This window comes from Perca fluviatilis, chromosome 8 (assembly GCF_010015445.1).
Source record: "Perca fluviatilis chromosome 8, GENO_Pfluv_1.0, whole genome shotgun sequence".
NCBI classification, from domain to species: Eukaryota; Metazoa; Chordata; class Actinopteri; order Perciformes; family Percidae; genus Perca; species Perca fluviatilis.
Window position 1 is genome coordinate 12315630 of NC_053119.1, and position 24223 is coordinate 12339852.

The following is a 24223-nucleotide window of genomic DNA, read 5'->3' on the forward strand; positions in this document are numbered from 1 at the left end:
TAAAACAACATCCACAGTCTTGGCTGCTTCCTTTTGTTTCCTTTCAGTCTGTTGTTGCTGTCTCTGACCCCCTTTACGCTGCCTCTTCATCTTGTCCGTTCCCCTCATCGGGCTCTCTTGCGTATTCCTCTCCTCCCACTCAACTTGTGTTTTCCTCTTCCTGTAAGCTGTGTTAAAGTCCATTTACCCCCCACCCCCCTTTTAAAATAATCCACTCAGCTGGTCCATCCCTTTTAGAAATAATCTTGATGTAGCTGACTTAAAATGTTGGCTTGGACATCTGTCTCTCCCCCAGCGACCCCTCCATTAAATCTTGGACTTGGAAGGAAAAAAAGGCCCTGCTCGTAATGGTCTCTTGCTCTTCGCTTTTACAACCCTGGGCTCCATCCAGGAGCTGGAGTGGTTACCATAGCGACGGGCCCTCTCTCTGGGTGCCTCTGAGATAACCCGCTGAAAACATAAAATGAATGATACGTGTAGAGATGAGGTTGCTTGGAAGCAGAATGCACGTTTTGAGGAGAAGGAGTGGAGTGATGGACAGAGCCCCAGGCGGTGTATTTTCCCCCTCCTTCTCTCAGCAGCTCCGTGTTCTCCTGCAGTGACAGCGGCTCCGCTGGCATCTGCTTCCAACACGCAAGTCCTCCTAACCTCCGCAGCTCGCCTCGGCTTTTTTACTTTGGCTGCAAAATTTCCCTTGTTTAAACTTTTTTACAAGGCTGGAGGAGTTATCTCAGGAAAATGTGCAAAGATGAGTGAACATATTTGTTGGAGCAAAAATGTCCAAACAGAATGTGTCTCGGGATCATAAATCAGCAATTGTTAATCTCTGGGAAACAAAGCTCCACGCAACCAGAATGTATCTGTCTGGTGCCAGCGGACAGATTACACCAGATCACTAATGTCACAGTCTACAGTTTATACACTTTTTTTTATTATTATTTTTTTTTTCTTCTCACTTGCTGAATATTACTAAAGGTCAAAACTTTGCCTTTAGAAACATCTCTGTAGCAGCATGGCTGTTGTTACATGCATCATAAAATAGAAAGAGCTGCTGGATGTTTTTTTGGGATGTTAGACATCCACATTTTTTTTAGCTATAGGCAATAATTTAACTGCCCTTTTGGCTGCTCAATAAAAGATGACAAGCTGCTACCATTTTTTTTTTTTTTTGCTTTGCATATGACTTGGTGTATTAGCCTACTTTTTACAGCAGTAAATATCAGCAGGACAATTAATATAATAGATGCTAAAGGAGGGTGATCCTCCTAAGAATGTAAGGAAGGAGAAATCCACTGATCTGGAAACTAGACAGGCAACTTTGCAATATTTCAATATATGGAAATTTCCATCCTACAGTAAATCAGGATTTACTATTCCAAGAATACTTTACAGTTTAGTTTATATTTTACTAGAATATGTTTTTCTTCCAAATCTATAAATCAAGCAACCAAGATGTCGTTAACCAATGTTAGTTTTATGGAGCTCCCCTCACAACTGAGACTGATTTTGTGAATTCGATTAAAGAGTAACTTTTCTTTATCAGAGCAGCTTAACTTAACCGTTTTAAGTATCAGTTATCGATTTACAGCCTCCAACATAACCGGTTAGTTCTTTGGTTATTTTGTCACCAGTGGTAGAAAAAGTACGAAGATATTGTACATTGTGTACTAACATATGTGTATCCTATTTGCTGCAATGACTAATACATATTTGTGTACCTGGTATTTCCTCTCCTCATTAGCTCTCGCGACATTTTTATGAAGCTCGACGTTACTTAATCCTGCATCAACTAACACGAGGCTTTTAAAGAGCTGTGCACGCGCTGAATGTTTGTGATTATGTCACCTGGAAAAAGCGGAATAACCATTTCCATCTATTTAGTTTCTTTTAACTGAAGCTTCAAAGATACGAATGGTAATTTAATAAGACCCAGCAGCGAATTCCTTGACTCATGAGAAGTAGTAAAAAAGTGTGGGTTCGCAGCTGAAGCTGCGCGGATGGGAGGTACTCCGGTTTAGGGACCAGATGTGAGAGAGAGAGGAGGGGTACAAACTCATCCAGACAACGGCTACAAAATGCTTCCTGGTCAACGAGTTTGTTCAAAACAAACTGTAAAAGTTGACGGCTCGGACCTACCGATTGAATGCTTCTACTTTTAGCGTCGAAGGTAAGTTGGCGTTTTATGTGCCGCGCAGCGTTAATTTTGAAATGCATTACGTCGTTGAACTGAAGGTGAACTTGGACGTGATGACGTGGGGGTGGGGGGTAACCGGTTTTACGGGCTCACGAGGTGCTTTCTGAGCTCTGCTGCTTTCTTTTACGACGTTTACTTGAATTTGACCGCCCGGGCTTTTCACGGTACTCGGGCTCACAATGTGACTCATCTGACAGACGTTGACAAACGTTTGAATGCAAAGAATGAAGCAGGTGCATCATGCCAAGGGCCCATATATATATATATATATATATATATGTATATATATGTATATATGTGTATATATGTGTGTGTGTGTATATATATATATGTGTGTGTGTGTGTGTATATATATATGTTGTGTGTGTGTATATATATATATATGTGTGTGTATATATATGTGTGTGTGTGTATATATATGTATATATATGTGTGTATATATATATATATATATGTATATATATATATGTATATATATGTGTGTATATATGTGTGTGTATATATATATATATATATATATATATATATATATATATATGTGTATATGTATATTACACTTTGTATGTTATAGGTGATGAGTTAAAGACAGAAAAGTCATAATAGTCTCCTGTGATAACCCATACAACTTCATTGAAGGTGACTCTCCTTTGGGAATCACCTGTGCACAGCTTATGAGGGCTTCTTTAATTCATTTTTTTATAACTTCCAAACATATACATAATATGATTTATTTGAAGGATATATTATCATTGTGTGTGTGTGTGTGTGTGTGTGTGTGTGTTGTGTTCTTAATGTGTGTGGGTTGCAAGAAATTTTGTCTTGGATAACTAGGAGGCCCTGCTTTTTTCTTTCTTTTTTTTTTTAGCCACAGTGCCATAAACATCAAATCTTACTCACATATATTAAGTGTCTGAACCAGAGGCATTTATACAATGTGCCCTGTGGTCTGTTTGAGCAAGTGACTATAACACATTTTATTAGCATCGAATGCCATTATAAGTAATTGACAGCCTACTGTTTACTGTAAGCTGCCGGAAACTTAATAAGATCTACACTGCCAATGTCTGTATAACAAGATTTCTGGGAAGACTTTCATACAGTATTAATGTTGCAAGTTGGTAATGAATAGAAAGCTACATTTGCAGGAAGACCTAGTTGTCAATACCTGGAACACAGTACCTGACACTGTGCATCTTTTGCCTCAGCTATGTCTCTTTCCTTATCGTGAAATGCTCTATATGGCAGATGGCAACTCACTGAAAAAAAAAATCCAGATTGATAATGCCTGTGCAAATCTAAATATGCATCAGTTTAAGGACAGCTTCAGTTTGAAAGACAAGTATTGTTCTTACAGTATAGGTCAGAGACGGAAATGACTGCATCTTGCAGTGTATTTTTGTTCGCGCTTTGTGAGTTTTAACATGCCAGAATGGTCCTTTTGTTTTTAGAGACGTTAGGGACCTAGAGAGGTCGTCCAGTTTGAACTGAGGCCGACTCTGATTCCATGGGAGAACGACTGCTTGTTTGTTAACGCCAGAAAGCTCTCATGTGATGAAAGGAAACTCCAATTTGCTTTTCATTGTGCAGAAGTGTAAGTGCTCTGAGAGAGGCTGTCTTCGATTTTACTTCCTCTTATCTTTGTTATGGTTATAATAAATATGATTATGCCAGATGTGGCATGCGGTACAAGGCTTTGTCTGGAGCCATAAATGGTTGATAACTCAGCATGTTTTCCTCCAGTCCAACCGTAACAGCAGGTCAGCCCAGATCTGTTCAACACCAGTGTCTGACACTGCATACCACCATCTCTGGTTATATTCACAAATTAAACTATCAGGATTGAAGAGCGTCACACTGTGTATGTGTGTGTGTGTGGGGGTGTGGGGGAGGTGGAGGGTGCTGACACTGGCACATTCATTTACAGTTTGTGTGTATGCAGGGCAGAGAGACATGTTTTATTGTGTTTTTTGAGTGTTTATAGGCTTCATAAAGTGAGCGCCTTGCCTCCTATTGGTATATTGGCATACAGCAGAAAGTCTCCTTGTCTAAGCATAGAGTCTTAGGCCAAGCCATTCGCTGGCTCACCTAAACCCAGTCTGCACAAGACAGTCTGCCACGAAAGTCACTAGAGGACAAGAGACAGTAAAGCCTTGTTCAGTCTTTAAAAATGTCCCTAGCTATACAGGCTGTATACATGACAGCAGCATAGAGCGATAATGAGTTTTCACATTCATAGAAAGCCAGTACATTGATATATCAACAGGATTGGACTGATTCAGCTTGTATGACTCAAGCAAAGTGTCAGGGAGGAGATAAAGACCTTCTTCTGACATTGCAGTGGGTTGGGGAGTAAACAAGAGGATATTTGGATTAAGAAAGATTTTAATAGGGGTAAAAGGGAGGACTGCTAAAAATCAGCATGCTTTCCAATTTCAGCTGCGTCAAAGAGTCATTTAAGGACAACAACCATCACAAAACCTGCGTGTATACTGCTGATGGCAGTACATGCTTACTCAGCAGTTGAGAGATATTTAGCACAGTACTTACAGCAAATTGACCATTACACCTTTCTGTTATATTAATGCAGCTAGTCATTGTCAGCTAATTCACATTACAAATACAAGTTGGAAAGTCATTTATACATCGTTGAGGGGAATTTCATTTCCCCTGGTTTATCATAGACATGTTCAATAGATATTGTAATTTTTTTGCATCTTAACACATCTTTGGGGGCAGCTCAGTCTGTTTTTATTTCGTGTTGTTCCTCATCACATGTGATAGTGTAGAGTGGAAAATGAGAGATGGGCGGGAGAGGGAGCAGCAGATATATACACATATACATATACAAATGATAAATTTTAATAGTCTCACAAGAAGGAAGCCTGGTTATATTTTTCATATATTGCATAGGCCTGATCTGGAAATTATGTTTGGGGTCATACTATGTATCATAAGGAATAGACTTCACTTTTAATGGTGTGAGCATGGGTGTGATAGTGCGTTCCATTTACCTCGGAACCTTGGAAGCCAAAGCTGGGAATGACGCCACACCCGAGTTGAATGCGTTCCATTTACAAGTCAGATTTTTCATTGTGGGGATAGCTCTAGCCAGGTTAGCCATTGTTAGCTATACCAGTTGTTAACAACGCATTACGCTGTTTTTGTGCATACAAACAAGCGTAACAACATGTCCACAGATAGACGATGGACAGGACTGTGTGTATGACTGATTAAGTGAGACACAAATAAGACAGAAGTGCTAATAACTGTATGTTACTACAGCTTTCACTACTGTTGTTTCAGGGGCAGCCATGTTGGATTTTGAACTCTGGATTCTGCGAGGTTGTTCGAGTTCCGAGTTCGGATATCCGAGGTCAGGGGGCGTGTTTCCAGCTTTGACCTCGGAAAATCCGACTTCCGAGTACAAATGAAACGCACTAGAAGTACCAGCTCAAAGTGATACTGTTTCTTTAAGAGAGAGTTGCATTATGGATCGTTTGTAGCTTAACATTGCTAGGCTAGCAAAGTCCACCCTTTCTGTCTCCAGTGAACCCCAGTTTAATCTACTGGAATAATTTGCCAGTTTATGTAACTTGCTGCCACAGAGAAAATAAATTGTTGACTGGTAGCGTCTTTACCGTAGAAATAGGTCGGACAGAACCTTTAGTAAAAGAACGCCACAAAATATCTTTTTAGAAAACGGTGAGCCCAAAAGACCACTTGCCTCTAACAGCGGAGTGTGTGAGTATATTTCTTTTTATGTTTCTTATTCCAGAAGTTAGAAATCCTTTGATCAAAATCACACAAAAAATACAGCCCAAGAACATAACCTGCTCAGTGGACCTTTCCCACAGCAGACATTTTGACTTGTCATAGTTGGATAAGCCCAGGTGTTACTAATTGCACTAACGATGGCTCTGTTCTACTCAACAGTGTGGGCCTGTACCATGATGGTAGTTGAACAAACTCAGGGTTGCAGGATTGGTTTAGAGTTGACAAAACCAAACCGATGCAATCAGGCTTTATTGGTACCATGACGCAGCTTATCAACTTTCTCTGTTAACTCAGGCTTTGATCCTTAAACTCTGATTACTCCCCGCGCGCGTGCACATAAAAGAGTGACGTCGGCACCGAACAACCAATCACGTTCAATATGGATAGAGCGAGAGCAATATATTTTTCGCGAAGGAGCAAGAAATTATTTTTAGAATATAAAAATGTTTTTCAAGCACGCAGTAATACCGTCTCTGCTGCCAAAGCAAGAGAACAATCTTGGAGGAAGATTGCTGATTGCGTTAATGCGGAAGTTAAAGAAATACATTCTATAGGCCATTAATGTGAAATTATGAATATAGGCTAATCATATTAAAAATGTATTAAATAAAATGAAAATGTATATATATATATATATATATATTATATATATATATATATATATATATATATATATGTATGTATGTTTGTAAAATGTGAATGTATTAGCTTTGACATCCTAAGAAAGATTAATATTAATTGATTTTTAGATGCAACCCCAACTCCAAACCGTTCTTGGCAGCAGATCAAGACAAAATATAAAAATATAATTCAAAGTGGTGAGTATTTATCACAACCTTTTATTATTTTTGTGAATATTTTATCACAAACACTTCTTTGCAGCAAAAGGTGAAGCCATTGCAATGATTGCAACAGAGAACAGCAGCTGGGAATTAATTACGTCACCTATATTTTTCTTTGCTCACCGCTGATTGGTCAAACTTCAGACTGAGATCTCAAATCCAGAACATAACCTGCCCCGGAGCAGGTTAGCCGTGCAGCGTAAGATACCATGGCAACGAACACCGATTAAAGCCGAGCTACTTTCATAGTACCTAAAACCCAGGGTTGGTGGAAACTAAACTGAAACATAGCTGGCTAGCCACCTAAACCAGCTTCATGGTATAGGCCCTGTGAGTGACAGTGCACATGCACAATAGCAGAAACTTGAAATCAAAGTAGCTAAGTGGAATTCAGCCATCATTCATTTTAGTTATTTACATCTGTGCTTTTTCTACTGTGACATGTCAAAATGTGAAAAAGTTCAAATAAGGTAAAGTCTGCACAGGTGAGGAGTGACATGACATGACAACTAAAGACACCACATTGTGGTGGTAGCTAATTTTGAAGCTATCTGGTTCCCTGAGTAATACACCTCTTCACAACAAACATAAATCAAAACAAAGTTGTCTTTTAAGTTTGGTTAATCCATTCTGGGTGAATAAATAGCGTTAATGATGGTAGCTATTATAATATTAGCTAAGCCTGCTATATTGTGTCATATAATAGTTTTCTGTTAGCAATCTGTAGTTTGTTAGTAGGACGGAATGTAACTTGTAGCTGTACTGGAGGAGTTCAAAATACAGCATGACGGTTATGACCTGCTGTCTGAAAACACACCGTAAGGTTAGCACTGCCAAGAGTACCTTTATGGTAGCTGTTGTAGTATGATACTGTAGATTGATTCCGGTACTGAAAGCACCTCCTAAAGCACTATTGTAGGAAAAAAAAATTGTACTTAAATTTTTTTGTTGATGAAGGTTTTGGTCGGCCTTGCTGTGGTGATTGTCGTTGCTATGTTCTTCTTCTTCTGTATATTTATTATTCTACACACCCAAGCGAACACTCCTGGGAAAGACCTACAGTACTTGACATAGCATGTTTAAAGGTGCTGTAGGTAGGATTGTGAAGATCCAGGACTTAGCCAAAAATATTTGAACATCGACAACTTCTCAGTCCCTCCCCTCTTTCCGCTAAAGCCCAAAACAGTCTCCTAAGTCCCTCCCCCCACAAGGGAGAATGAATGCGTGTGCATGAGCATTGACACGCAGTTAGACACCACCCCCACCCCCCCCTGGCCCTGATTGGAGGATCTGAACAGGGAGCGGTGGATTTTTGCAAATCACACTACAGGCTGTAGGTGGTGCCAGAGGAGCCATATTTTTAAATTACCTTCTTCATGTAGTTTCACTCGAACATAGGATCAGTTTCAGCAAATATGTTAGTTTTATAAGTCTTACCTACTGCACTTTTAAACATCAAATGTACCAGCTTTCATGAACTGTGAGTTGGTGGTTTGTGGCAAATGCAAAATGTTTATTCATATGACAGTGTTTTGGATCATTACTTTAAACTCCCAGTCAATTAGGTTCTTTGCTTTTGTTCTTTTAGGCCATGCCTGACAAATACTGTCCATTTCTCAGCACCTTCATGCCTCTTCTGCAGCCCATCAAGTCATGTCATTCTTTTTGTTTTCCTTAACGGCCTCCAGGAAGTGTGTGGCAAAACTCAAGAGAAGAGAAAACTAGAAGCAGATCCTCATTAAATCTCTCACACTGAAATAAATCATGTGCACTGTTTTGCTGGAAAACACAGGAAACAGGGAGGAGGATGTGATGTGAACCTCTCAGCTCAGGCTGTCGTCTGGCTGAGCTGTTGGTGTTCAGGTCCAATCAGGGTCCAGTGCTGTGAGACAGACATGGCCCCAGGTTTGTGCCGTCGTTATGATGCAAGTGAAGACAGGGGAGTGGAGAAAAGGCAATGGGTTTCATTGCCTTCCAGCTCTGACAATTATCTTTGCAATCAGCTCTGAACAAGGAGCTTTTTATTTCAAGGATCCACCCTGCCTGCACCTCTCAGCTCGACTGTACTCAGCTTAGGAACATGAGGTGAATGTTGTTGTACCCAGCTGTGTCTTGGCTCAGCAATAGTTTAGTGCAATTAGAGAGTGAGAGACAAGATCAGGAAACACCCAAAGGCTGTGTTGTCACTACTGAGTAACATGATAAAGTGAGTGTGGCTGGCAGTGGCCCTCAGAGGGCCCAAGGAGAAATCTGGGGCCCGTTTCAGGAAGGAGGTTTAACAAACTCTGAGTCTAACCCTGATCTCTGAGTAGATTTACCCCGAGATGGAAAACTCAGTTTTTTCAGTTCCAGAACAGCTGATTTGAATTGGTTCAGTCAACTCAGGGTAGGTTGACTCCGAGATAAGCGCGTGCACCACCACTATGAAAAGACTAGAGGGAACATTGCTGCTAAAGTAAATGCGTAAGTTCCAATATAGTGTATTAATATCATATTTAATCGTAAGTTTAATATTACTGGCGAAATGGTATTGAACCTATAATCTATTTCATTTAGTTGCATTCCTGCGGGCGAAAAAGTCCTAGGCCTACTAATCCATTCAATACATTCTGAGGCAGCAATGCCATCATTAACAGAATTATAATTCATAATCTTTTCTTTCAAAGGGTTTACATCATTCACCTGCAATACTGTGGAATTCCTTGTGGAATACATGTAGTGACCGCTATGCGCCAGAGGGTTAATGGCCCTTAGGGTGACGTTAGTGATATGAGGACGGATAAGGTTATGTAGGATACATAACTGATAGAAAAATTGTAGGCTAGTATCTGGAAATGAAAATGCATCTATAGTCGGGGCCTCAATATCATCTCCCGACGCGTGTTTAACTCCCTGAGAAGTAATACAGCTTCTTCATCAACGGGATCGTCGACAAAAGGAAATGTTTTATAGTCTGCCTCACACGGTTAGTATAGAGTGCGGATCGGGCCGCATTTTTCTGTCCGAGCCCGTTCCGTGTCCGACACAGTTAAAATATATTTTTTTTTCTCATACTAATGACACATGTACGTTTGTTTGAGTGGAAAGCCCGCTTTTATTAAGCAACTGTAGGAAGGCATTCATAAATGTCAACAGATGAGCGCATCAGCGCACACGGGGCAGCAAGCGCACATTAATAAGCTGTTTAATTTAAAATGTTCAATGCCTTATCGCGCTGATGTGACCGAGCCCTACCCGAACCCGAACATCATTTCTAAATATCTGTACGAACCCGGCCCGGGTCCCAACGGGTCCCAACGGGTCCCAACGGGCTCGGTTCGGGTATCCATCCTCTAGGTTAATAAACCAACACTGTTTTTTTTATTCATGCAGATAACAAACTGCGCTTAAATGCGCCTGATACAGACTGAATGAATGAATGAGGAAATGAGAGAGCGCTGTGTCAGAGGGAGGAGACTGAGAGAAACTCGAGGTTTATTGAAGAAAACCTGCTCCCAACCAAGTTAGGGTCTCAGTTACCATAGTAACTGATTCTGAGGTTAAATTACCTCTCTTTCTGAAACTATCTCTCAGGTTTGATTAACCTCCCTTTCTGAAAGAGAAAACCCAGTTTCCCTCATCTCAGGGCTAACAAACTCTGAGTTTTCACTAAACCTGCTTTCTGAAACGGACCCCAGAAGGATTAAGAAAACTCCAGAGCCTGCACTGAGTGAACTCACAGAACTTAAGGGAAGGGAGGGGAAGGGAATACATTTGATTGGATTGTATATTTGTGCACGATAAAGAGAATATAGTGTTAATTATCAATCATTTGTGTGGTAATGTGTTAAAGCTTAGCAGTAAATGGCTAAAGTGATACCATAGATGTTTGTTATGTGTGTGTGGGAGACTCCAGAGAGAGCATTCATTTTTTAGACACCATCTGGTTCAGCTCTTCTTGATCACATGATCAGTGGGTAGAGGGGTTTGGTTACTATACACACACACCCACACACACACCCACCCACACAGAGACAGACAGAAACACACACACACACACACACACACACACACAGACAGACAGACACACAGAGAAACACAGAAACAGACACACACACACTCACACACACATATACACATTCTTAAAGGTCACATTTAAGATTGTCTGTTTTCGCGTATGTGTTATTTTCTAACCAAGCCAGGAAGCCAAACACATTCCATTGTTTAGACCTTTTTTTCACTTGTTTGTGGGATGTCGTTACCTGCAAAACTGGTTTAAAATGCTCAGAATTAAATTGCATTTCACAACAACATGGTTAGGACAGATTTATTCTGAATCATGTCGATCTATCATGTCATCTAACCACACTGGAGAAGCTTTAGTCATATTTATTTATTAGAGATTATCTCAATTGAACTTAATATACTAATATTTCCAACAGTGGTACCACATAGAGCACGGTTTATCACTCACCATTCATCCTGTCTTCCGCTCTACTCACCAGCAGTGCACTACACATGCACAAAAAAGTCAGTGATTAACAAAGCTGCAACTAGAGTTATGATGGATATATCCCAAAGTGGAATCAGAATGTGGCAAATTGTTCGTTCAGGTTGTAATTGGTGAGCGCATTTATAAAAATTAGCTCACAAAGCTGTTATTGATGTTGTGTAAGGATCGATTGCTGTCAAAAAGATGATAGCAAATGTGTGCGGGAGATGAATGAGGAGTGAAGATTACTGAGCTGGCTCTCTCTCTTTGCCTTTTGGCTCAGAAACATTCCTAGTTTACGATGCAGAGAGTGCTACCTGAAGATACATTGACAGAAACATGAGTTTGGATTCCTGAGAGAGAGAGAGTGAGTGTGTGTGTGTGTGTGTGTGTGTGTGTGTGTGTGTGTGTGTGTGTGTGTGTGTGTGTGTGTGAGAGTTTTGGAGGCTCCTGTGCCAAAATTCTTAGTATTTTTTGAAGCAATGGGTCCTTTTTTTCGGACAGAAGTAAACAAAAGCAAGCCTTTAATTTCTAGGCACAGGCCATCGGTTTTGTTGGCTGTGATGACTATTGTCACCAGCAGATTTGATCACCTGCGCCTTTTATCTAATCTGCATCCAGTATCAGATCTACTTGTCAAATGCAAATCCATCTGAATCCCTTATTAATCTCATATCAGTCTATTTCGGTTTAAAGGTATAGTTCAATATTTTGGGAAATAGTCTTATTTGCTTTAATGCCAAGAGATTGATGAGCAGATTGATACTGCTCTCACACATAAGAGTGGTATCAATCCTCTCATAAAACTCTTGGCAAGAAAGTGAAACACTTCAACAATTCTATGCAGCAAAAGTTTATATAACTAGCATTTTGTGTGAAGGCCAAAACACATTTAGAAGTTTTTCCACATTAAGTATTTGCTACAGTATTTATATGAACTGTCTGAATGTTTGGTACAATGCACTTCTGCAAAAAAAAAAAAAAAGAGAAGATAAATATTGGTTAGACACAGAGCTTAAAAACATTACAAACCTGGAACCAAATAAAAAATGGAACCAGCTATCACGACCCAACCCTGTGAACCTCAGCGTAATGATCTGTAATTTGAGCATTTAACTCAGCTAGACACAACTCCTACCAAAGAGTCCTTCTGAAGAGTATGCCAGACATGTAGGTCTGTTGGCCTACTTCACATATCATGATTTAACTGAGAGCAGCTCAGGTAATGGTTAAGTAGAGTTTAGCTAGAAGGGGGAACATTTGATATTTAAGCATCTTGTTCAATCATTCCTATCAAACCCCTTTCAAATGTGTCATACCTTTTTATATCGGTTAGCAGGATGGCATCACTGTAGTGTTGAGAATTTCTGTGTGAACAGTAGTTGTGGCTAATATTTATAATGGAGGCACTCACATCTATGTGTTATGATAAGATATGTGATCCTGGTCATTACTGACCAGGGCCTCCCTCTCTGAGACATGCACCCAGACCCATGAAGTCACTGCTTGTGCTGAGTGAACGTATTTTGATTAGACATTAGATCTCGGTCATTACTGATCCATCTCGCTATTAGTTCTGTATATCATTTCATCTCTCTCTCTGCTGTGATTGCTTCCACATGCCAAGCCCCAGGCTCCACAGGCCCACACAGGGTTGTAGAGTCTGTGGGTGTGTGTGGGGGGTGTTCAGGAGCCCCTATAATGGGCTTAGGCAGCCATGGAGTCCCCCTGGATGCATCAGTGGAGGGGACACAGAAGCCTGCTGATGAAGAGGTGGCTGGGTGGTTGGTGGGATACCATGATGGTTGTCAGGGTAGGATAGAGGGGCGTGCAGGGCAGATTGAGGAAAGAAGGGGATTTGGACAGACACATCCTTGGGCTTGCTTAGTACTGATCAAAGAAATTTGGATCATGGGGATGGACAGAGCAGATGCTTCCAGCTAGATCACATGTACTGTATATGTAAACATCTGCTACATGCACACTAGATGTATTGTAAGTTTGCATGTTTCCAGTTAACAGTGAATATATTTGTGTTTTGCTTCTGGGAAAGGTGGATTACTCAGCAATTAGAGTGTGTTTGATGGCATGACGTTGTTTGAGTGAATTCAGCCCTTACCTGATAGTTCTTACAGATAGGATATGTTTCACATATCCATAATAAGCACAGGGCGAGCTTTGGTTGTCAGTTCTACCCCAGGTGGAGTGTACATCTGCCCAAATGGTCTGTGTCAGGAAAAGCACAGGAGAAATGAGAAAAACAGCTGCGGGCGTTCATGAACACAGAAAAACAGTCTCACCACCATTTTCCACTGAAAATGGCTCGCAGTATGATCAAATGACAGACAATTTTCTCTGCTCGTCTCTCTGGCTAGCTGTCCTGGCAGTGGTAAGAAGCCAGAGTTGTCGGTGATGAAGGAGACCCCAAACTTTAGAGGAGAAGGATAACAACAGGCCTACAACAGAGACCATTTATGAATTGCTATATTTTTATTTGTGGCATCCTTTCTTGGAATAAATAGGGGAGTATTGTTTTTAATTTTTTCTAAAAATGTTCCTGACTGTTTTAAGTCAGGTCCCTGAGCCAGTTGGACATTTTCCTTTTTGTTTGTAATTTATATACAATTCTGCATGGTTTGACGGTAAGTGTCCGAGAGGTGCAAAGAGTCATTACATACCCAAGCCATAATCCACAATCAGTGCTTCTTTTCATTGTAATCATTTTTTCCTATTAAAATTGAGAACATGTGTTGGCACAGCTTTTTTGTTTTGCCTGTTACTATTTTGTCAGGTTACATAATTAACCCCGGGAATATCACATATATTTTTGATTGCCGTCCTAAAGAAATTGCTCAGAGAACTTTCCGCCCAGTGAACAGCTCCATTCTCAGATAACAATACTCAGCAATTGCCCAGCCAGCCGAGACAAGCATGTGAACACAGTCCCCCCAAACTGACTGAAGAAGGCTAAAGATATTTGGTTTCTTGGGTGTGAAAAAAAAGTTTAATGGCTATATCTTTCTGCTTCCACAGTTCACGGTAACCTAAGAATAATGTTCACAGTGATTTGATAAGAACCAAGTACTACACAGGCTTTGGCAGTGGCTCTTTCTTGGCTTGAGTGTCACTATTTTGCACATGCACGGTGCTGGAGAGCAGCAGTGCATCCTCATGTGCAGCTAGTGTTTGGGCTGAACCAAATCGATTCTGTCTGTTCCAGAGATACATCCCTATGTTTGCTCAGGGAAAGTTACATTGTTCAGTACATGGAGTCTGGAAAAGGAGGCCTGTGGGCCTTTGAAAATAATAACTTTCCAATACTACACACTGAGCACAGCCAATCCACCTTGATTCAAACCATGTGCATGAAACAGGATAATGCTTTTTAAGAACACAGTCTATAAAGAATAGTGTTTGTAATGGGGCATACTGTATGCAGTTGTCTTGTCATTATGAATTTAGATTCAATCAGTGTGGCCAGAGGGTCTGACTGGAAAGCTCTCATTTTGCGGAGGGGGACCCATTTGCCTCTGAATATTTAGACGGGAAGACCACAATGGTTGTAAATAAACAGAGTCTGTTTGACACTTTCCATCCACTACACACATACTCTGATATCAGTAAAACTCATCAGCTATATAGTCCTCACCAACAAGTTTTTAAGGTCAGAAAGCTGATGAACACCTGCAAAAAACATCTTTGTGTTTGCCTTTCTTAGATGTGTCCTCATTTCCACCTGTAAGTGATCTATTTTATGTGTCTCGTGTGTCTCTTAGGCTAATCAGTTCTGGCTATCGGCACAGAGAAGCATGTTTTACCCTTACCCTTGTTTACCACCATTCACCCCCCCCCCGTCCTCTTTTAGACCTGGATGCACGCTGTGGCTTTTCCTGTGTACATGTTGATATAGCTTGTATAAGTGTCTCAACTACTGTACTGTAATTGCCCACAATTTCTTCCATATGTGGTTGTTGTGTTCTACCATCATAGCGTTCTTCTCAAGATTGTCAGAGAGCTTGAGAAACTGAGATGTCTTCTAGCCTGCTCGTGAACATGAGCATCCTTTTCACTGCGTAATGTCCTCGTTGCTTTCACAGACAAAATGTGTCTCTCCACAGAGGGGATGCCTTTCCTAGAAAGCTAACCACCACATATCAGCAAAGTGTAAGCAGATGATATTCTTTAGGAAAGAGTGATATGTTTACAGTTCTCAGTTGGTGGTATGGTGTTGTATAGACATACGAACACTGGCCTTAACTTTTTAACCTTAAACTTAACTTGCTTTATGACCAAAACAAGATGCAGTTCATACTTTTGCTGCATGTTCAGCCAGTTGAATCCAGTTCAATGTAGTCCCCCCCCCCCACCCTAAACAAAAATACCACCCTAATTCTCCCAGCTACATCACATCACACACAGATTCAGGTTCACCATTGAAAATCCATTTGAAAGTTTTGGTTTTTAAGTTTTGATTTAATTTTCTCAAACTCAACCAGATATACAATTTACAGATTCTCACTATCCAGCTGGGCTGAGTTCAGTTGGAATTAAGATGATGTGCCTAGCTGTTCTGTAATATGAGTCATTGTGAGCATTTCCACTAATATAGCATTCTTTGCTGGAGGCTAGGAAGATAGTTTTTTTTGTTTGTTCCTCAAACCAATGCCGATTCAAAGGACCTTGCAAGCACTCGCAAGCAGCTGTGTAAAGCTGACTTTTACCAAATATTTTTGCTGTTTTTAGTGAAATGTAAAACATTGGCATCTGTTATCATATTGCTCTTTTTTGCTCTACTCAATAGCCGTGAATAAATGAAAACAGTGATTTCTTAAGAACACATTTTCCTCCCCCAATTGATAAAGAAGACACAGATTTAGAGTAAACAGTGAGAGCCATGAGTTTGAGCCGCTGTGTTTTCATTGGCACCCTCACGCTGTGAGGAGCTCTTGAGTTTGATTGACACAGTGTGGTTGCCATTGCTTCATGCATCATTCCAAAACATTCAGATTTTTTTGCTTTTATATTAACGTTGATTATGGAAATCATTTCATTAGCTGTTGCTGTGCATCGAGCATGTCCATACATGAGCCTTTTTTGTGACTTAACAGTGATCCCAGTGTTGCTTAGCGCTGCAATGAATGGGGCGGGCTGTACTGTTGTCATTTTCCTGATTGATTTGTATTGTGTTGCATTATTTATCTTGCTGGAGATATTCAGGGATTCCATTCGACTATTGAAGTGTGTCCAAGAAGCACTTGTACTGGAGCAATCCTTCCGTTTCATGGTCAACTTTCTCATGGAGTGGGATTAGGGGAGTTGCTTTGTTGGGATCTTCTAAGCGATTATTTATAAGTAAATAATGCGGTGCCCTCCAGTTGTGTGTTTGTCTTTCATCCAGAAATATGCGTGTACCCTTGTTCCTCTGTCAGCTGCACTACTGTCTTTTTTAAACATCAAACTCATTGAGTGCTGTAGTGAGTCAGTGGTGTGTGTAACATTTTTTTCTACTCTTGTTGTCCCTGATAGGAGAGTGTGACCGAGCAGCTGAAGAAAGAGATACAACCCATACAGAAACTGCAGTAACATAAACAGTAAGTGCAGAATTATTTAGGCATGTATTAATGACCAATTATGAATGTGTTTCATGTATACCTACCATATGTATCCTTAGTGCTTTATGTGATGTTTGTGCACTTATGCTGCATTGTATGCATTCCCAATATACAGAGAGAAAGAAGTCGCAATACAAGTGACAAATGTTTGTCATGATGCACAAAGAAAACAATTTGCAAATGGATAAGTATTATGTATGTATAAAGATTTTTGAATTTTTCACTATACCATTCAAATTCGATAAATGTCAAAACACTTTTACAAATAAATGCAATTGAAACAAATGTCAAGTAATACATATATATTTCCAACTTTTTAGGCGCCCCAGTACCAAAGGTGCTTTGAACAATTCTTTCGAGTTGAGACAGTCGCTGTTGCATGTTAAAAATACATGGGCATACAATTACATCTTTATATAAATGCATATTGGTTTTGAAACATTGAACTACAAAATGTCTTTCTTTCTCTGTTTATGTCCTTTGTGTACTGTATGTGTGACAAAAAGTAGATTATTACAGGTTAAAATGGACAGGTACCAGGGAAGAAGGACCATTATCCATGTGTAATATTGATATATATCATAGGTGATATCATATGTGTTAGTAAGGGTTCTTGAGAAACACAGACTTATGCAGAATTATGTGTTAAAGCAACACTCAAAAATATTTTGAGTATCAAATACTCACCCCCTGTGAGAATGAAAAGGGGCTCTGAAGTTTGTTGCTCGCTCATTTGTGGAGGATGGCAGCTGTAGTCATCTTGTATTCACAGCAGTTATAATTATTCCAATGGTGAGCCAGAGTCACGGCGAAAATCATGTTAAAATGTCCATAGAAATTTACATTCCACTAAGTCCACTGATCCCAATGATCCATTTCTCCACTGTTAAACCTGATGTTCCGTCTGTTCCAAACAATCATTGTTTCGCCATAAATCGCTAAATATTCTACTTCCAGCTAAGCTTCAGATTTATGGAGGCAAAAGCGTGACAGGGAAAAAGCAGCGTGTTTGGAACATACTGAACATATGAATCATAGGTGAAGTAGATAATTCTGCATGAGGTTTAATACTTAGTTTTGCCAAAAGCTATATGCAATTGTTTGCTACTGAGAGTCAACTATTCAATTTGACTAAATCCTTTTTGAAAAAAAATAATCAAGCTAATTAACATTATACAGTACATTGAAATTCTGTTGACTGCATGGTGACTGATAACCTGATGCGCCAGATGGTTTGTTAACACAGAACCATCTGAGAAGCCGTCATTGGAAACTGTTTGAGGAACGGCAGGCACTTAAAAAAAAATACCTGGCAGGTGATTAGATGAACCATCCGTTTGTCCCGTCCACCATTGTTGTTTGAAAACGACGGCCGCCACACACACCTAAACCACTCCCCTAGCTGCCAATAGCTCCTCACCTGACGCTGATTGGTACGGTCCGCTGCTGTTTGTACACCTACGCATTGCTTGAAGCCAAGTCTGGCTCAACGGATGTACATTGCTGGGATAAAGCCTGACATGTCAGCCTGACAGCCTGACTGGCTCCCTGTTTCTCAACGCATCCATTTTAAAGTATTCCTCCTCACCCACAAAGCCTTCCATAACCAGGCCCCTTCCTACTGTGCTTTACAGACCTGCTAATTTTATTGTTTCACTTATTTTTAATATGCTTGTTTTTTATTTGTCGATTTTATTGCTTCACTTTTTAATGTGCTTAATGTACTGGTTTTATTGTAAAGGATCTTTGAGTACTTTGAAAAGCGTTATATAAACACAATATTATTATATTTATTATTATTACTTGCAGTTTGTACTAAATTCAAGTTTCTCTAAACTGTCAATTAATTCACAAACTGTATGTCTCAACATATGCAAGGGAAGCATTTCAAAAGTGTAATCTATTGTTCTAAGGTTAAAAAAGTTAGAAATACACACAGTTGGGTTGTAGTGTTTGGAAAATGTTGATATTTCTGTAAGCTGGCAGTATTTGTCAACAGGTAAATACATTACTGATCACTAGGGCTGGGCACCGAATTCAGTACTTTTTAGGCACCGCCTGAATTGCCTCGAAAGTATCGGGTATCGAAAAATACCTTGTCATTCAATACCCAATTTCAATCCCTAAGGAGTAAATCTCATGAGCGTCAGTGAGCCAATAAGCATGCAGCATGCTTCTACCAAGATCTAATAATGTGTACTTTATAAAGTGCTTTTCCAGAAACAAACAGCAGATAAAAACCAAGAACAACACAACCGACAACAATGAAGTAAAATACAAAAAACAGAACATTTAAAAAATATATGTATACTCATATACATACACATGTACATATACACAGACATACATGAAATAGGCAAGGTAATAGTAGGGGCTGAAAAATAAAGATTTGTGCTGTAATGTTGTAGTTTCCTTTTGTTTTATAAAATTGGTATCGAAAAAAGTATTGTTTAGGAACCGGAATCGAAGTCACGGTATTGGTATCGGTACCGCTATCAAACCTTTTTGAAAGATACCCAGCCCTACTGAACACCATGGTTTATTCAAAAATCATCATACGTATGTAAAGAGCAAAGAGAGAGGATACATCTGGAGAGTTCTGTGTGAGCTGAGAATATTAGATTTACTGGGTAGCTGACGCGAGTCTTCTTGGAAAACATCAATTTTCAGCCTGTGACGGGGAACATAATGTAATGTAGCCTCACACACTACTGAGAGACTATCATGACCCTTACACAGCAATACTGTCAAAGCACTGTGGCTGTCAATCTTGCTCTTCTTGAATGCTCATCATTTTGGTTAAGGAATACAGTCTTTTTCCATTCTTACTCTGCTGTTAGGCTCAGGGTAGTCTGGATCAACGACAGTACATTTCCAAAAATGGCAAGTTTGGAATAAAATTTGGATCGTGCAACAAGGCAGGCCCGCTTGGTTCCTTCAGGGAATGACTGTAAAGATTTACGAAGAATATGTTTACGGCATTTATTTAGTTTATATAGTTCATGTTACTGTATTGTGTGAACAGTTAACTTCATTCAATATTTTATGTGGCGTTTTCTTTTGCGGGGTGCAAATGTTCCCCCAAAAGTTCCTTCCTAAAGCCCCGACACACCAACCCTACGGCTGACCGTCGGCAGAAAAGGCAGTCGGACTGATCAGTCGGCTCCCAGAGGTCCAAAAAGTGCCTCAGAACACACCGAAGCGACGCCGTCTTGAGCGTACGTTCTGCGCGTGCGAGAGACGTAATACAAAAAAAAATCTTGTATTTTATGAAGATAGTTCACTGAAACGTGTTTCTGAAAACATTTTAAGCGAGAAATAGACCATACAGTTGCTGAATCTGTCTTGTCTTCATTTCAGATCGACAAAGGTCAGTTTAAAAGATTTTCGTCAGATTTTGAGAGGCGTTCAACACTCATCCCGCTCGTTATTTCCGGGTTAGCACTCCACCAATCAGATTGGTGGAGTGTGTCCGACTCCCCGCCCTCTGACCAAGCAAGTCTGGTTGGTCAAAACGAAGGACGACAGCTCCTCCGACAGATGACGGCACGGAACACACCGAACAGACTCGAGTCTAGAGAAATGCAAACAACCCTGAGCGTTTCTATCTCCTATCCAGGAATGTATGAGTGGTAGAGCCTGACCTTGCTCCGCAGCGCTGTGGAGATAATCTGGCTGGCAATGCGAGACTAGGCTCAGGGCAAGTCACTAGCAAATTCATGTCGCTCAGAATGTGCCGCAGGGAGTTTTGTGAAGCTCTTGTTGGATTTTACCAGCAGGCAGCTTCACACACGGTCAGCATAGCCTCACAGCTCTCTTGAGTGCTCTATACAGCGGAAACTGGTATGCTGAGGAGCCACCTGAGGAGAGCAGGCCAGTATATTCAACAGTGGTGGTCTTGGATGTCAGGTCCAGCCACTAGGGAGCAATGGTACAGTAACGGTGAGGTGGTGAAATTGTTTAGATAAATAGACTGTTGATGATCTACTTACAGGTAATCTTATATGTTTTTAGCTGGTATACATGTTTAAAAACACTGTCATGTTGACGCTGTATTCCACTAATTGGCAAGTATTTTGAAACAATCATTGATATGCTGTTATGGGTAACTGATCCCTTGTTGAACTTCACCTTTGAATCCGATTTTATGATTGTAGCCCTCAAAGAGCTGTTTGTATGCTAATCAATCTGAATCTCTAAATTGCTACCAGGTAGGATGTGCCCCTCTTCTTCTACGAAAAACAGATAGCCTGCAGATTGCTGGAAAATACATAATTGATGAAATTAACGTAGAGGAAATCCTCAGAATATGAACACCAGGTTTCAGATCAGTTTCGGGATCTACTTCCTTCGGGCCTCAAGGTCCCTCTCACACAGTTTACAGAGCACAGTAATAACAACAGTGCAAAGCTGTATAGATGTATAAAGCATCTTAAGAAAAAAAAAAGATTCTCAGGATTTTGATAGTTGTTTTTCCCTAAACTGAATCTCGATGCATTTTGGAATTCCTTGAAGTTTGTTTGTCATTGCAGAAATGTCCTAAAATAAGGGAAAGCACTAAATGGTGTGTTATATCAGGCTAAATGGATGACAGAAATTGTAATAACCATACCACAAACGCGAACAACAATACATTTTTTGAGTAATACAATTTTTTTTTTAATTTTTTTTTTGTAACACGCATTAGTACAAAGTTTAGAAAAGATATATTAGTGAAAGGTTTTATGCCATTCGGCACAGAGCTCCAATATTAAAAGTTCACATTTGAATAATTGATAGCAGATGTATGGCAACAAAGCTACCACTGAAGCACCGCAAGCATTACAACCGTTGTCCAGTCTGGTATATTTGTGCATTGCTTCTGTGTGTTGAGGCATTGTCAAAGCCGTGCACGCTGATAATCGTGTTAATGATAGCACTGCCAGACAGGAGGCAGAGCTGTGAATGCTGCGGTGTGGTCTTATGGTCGTATTTTACCGGCAATTTCACCTCTTTTTCTCAATGGATCGTTACCCCAATGTGTGCAGTGATTTATGAGCTACGTTACAAATGCTGGGAGCAGTTCCTGTCTGGGGGCTGACATCCACCCACTGATTGCCACTATTTGTCTATGTGCATGTGTGTTTTTCTGTGTTATACGTGTGCGTGGGCATGACAAAAATGGGAGCAGGACTGCTGTAAAGGTTTGTCAAAGCCAATATGTCTCTTTCAGTCAGTCTGAGGGTGGGTAATTGTTTTCCTGTATACATGTGTGAGACCTGTGTCCTATCAGGTCTAGAGATTCTCTCCTGGTAAATACAGTAATGATTCACTCTGCTGGGTGCTGATTGATTGCATTTTAAACAGAGCAATGCGAACTTTAAAACCAAACAGCTTTGAGTGCATCGCTGAAATGTCACCACACACACACACTTAACCAGGCTGCTAATAGATCTGATTTTAGAGCTAAAATTTTTATGAGAAAAGTAACCAAAGGCTGAACAAAGACCTGCTAAGAGCAGCACCTTGGTGTTTTCTCAGATTAGTCGTGCGAATGTGCTCAGCTTTGTGTCTTTTGTTTGGAGATTAGCTCCGTCCTACTTATCTTGGGCGAGGTTGAACACGTTTGTTTGGACAGGTCTGGATTATACTTTAGCCACGATGAATCTCTGTCAGCTCACATCATCCACTGACAGACTACCGTGGAAACTATATTAGCCTGTGACTGATGCCTATCTCTCCGTGTGCGTGTGTGTGCATGTCTTTATATACGTACCGTCAGTGTTGTGCCTGAACGCGTTCATTGAACGATAGTTCATGAACTTGTTCATATTTTGGGCGAACGTGAACTGAACGTACTGTATTACTGCCTGATGAACGTTACTGTGAACTCGTTCATTCTGGTGTCTGTGAACGGCACGCTCTCTCAGTTTACTACAACAGGGTGCCAGATTTCTATAGAGCCTTCCAGGCGAAAACTCAGTAAAACACACCGTAAACAGGCCTTAATATGTAGCGGAAAAATCCAATCTGGCAACACCAGCCACCAGTGTCGCACCGGCGCATGCGTCATCAAAACAAAAAGCAGCATGGAGGCGACGAAGAAGCAAGGGCGCGTCGGATGATGATTTAAACGAGTTTTATGACTAAGTCGGTGAGGATGGGAAAAATCGTACATGTCTGTGCAAACTTTGCCCGCCGGCTTTCAAAAAGAAAATCCGCAGTTCAGTCACATCCACAGCAAACCTGAAACGGCACGTTGAACTGAAGCAACCTATGGAAAGAAGGAACGATGAACTAGTTCATTTTTGGAACTGTGAACTTAGTTCAAAATTTTGAAGTATGAACTATGAACTGAACTAGTTCATTTTAAAATTTGTGAACTGAACTTTGAACTAGTTCATTTAGAAAGTGAACTTTCCCAACACTGCGTACCGTTAAGTGTATGTATTGTTTATGGCAATATGAGTCATCACTGGATAAGTTTGCCTGTGTAGATGTTTTCATTGTAGGCTTAAATAGTTTGCATTGGTTACATGCAAAAAAAGGCATTCCAGAGATTCATTTATGTATATGGAAGTGCAATTAGCGATGCGTTTGCTTTAGTGCTGTCAAACGATTTAAAATATTTAATCGCGATTAATCGCATTAATGTCATAGTTAACTCGCAATTAATCGCACATTTTTATCTATTCTAAATGTCCCTTGATTTCTTTTTGTCCCATTATTTTTTTTCTCATTTTAATGCTCTTATCTTATCGCCTGGCTTTGACGAGGGGGCGGAGAATTCGCGTCAGCTGTGTGCTTGGCCACAGCTTGGCCATCAAGTGGCATTTCAGATTGGAGGTGCTGCGATGATAGCTCAGTTCACAACGACAGAACACACAGATCACTTTGGTCTTGTCAATGGAATCATTTGGCAACTTTTTAAAAGTAAACTTACCATTCAGAATCTTATTGGCATCCATTTCGGCGTCTCGCGCTCGCCATCCACTCAAAACGTAACGTTAGCCTGCTACTCTTTGGCCGGAACGTTAATCTCGCGCTAAAACAATTAACGCCGTTAAAATTGGTTTGCGTTAACGCCGTTAATAACGCGTTTAACTGACAGCACTATTTTGCTTGCATATGGAAATAGCAGATGTTCGTAGAGCTTTTAGTGTTTTGGATAGTTACATTTGTGTGTGCCGGTTGTCTCTCTCTCACTCTCCCTCCTCATATGCACGTGTGTTTGTGTGTCTGAATGTGGACCACCCAAAGCCTTTGAGGTCATAACAATAAAGGTCCACTTCCTTCCAGTGATATGGCATTGGTTTCAGTCGAAGGGCTGTAGACGGGTACGACGCTATCA

General features: G+C 40.4%; 1 protein-coding gene across 1 annotated transcript in view; it reads left to right on the forward strand.

Moving 5' to 3' along the window:
* The first annotated feature begins 1997 nt into the window (after positions 1 to 1997).
* LOC120564182 (zinc finger protein 469) overlaps positions 1998 to 24223 on the forward strand; it is a 213963-nt gene continuing 191737 nt past the window's right edge. Inside the window, exons 1-2 of the mRNA XM_039808966.1 lie at positions 1998 to 2167; positions 16808 to 16872. The gene's annotated coding sequence lies outside the window, so the exon portion shown is untranslated. The remainder of the gene's footprint in view (positions 2168 to 16807; positions 16873 to 24223) is intronic.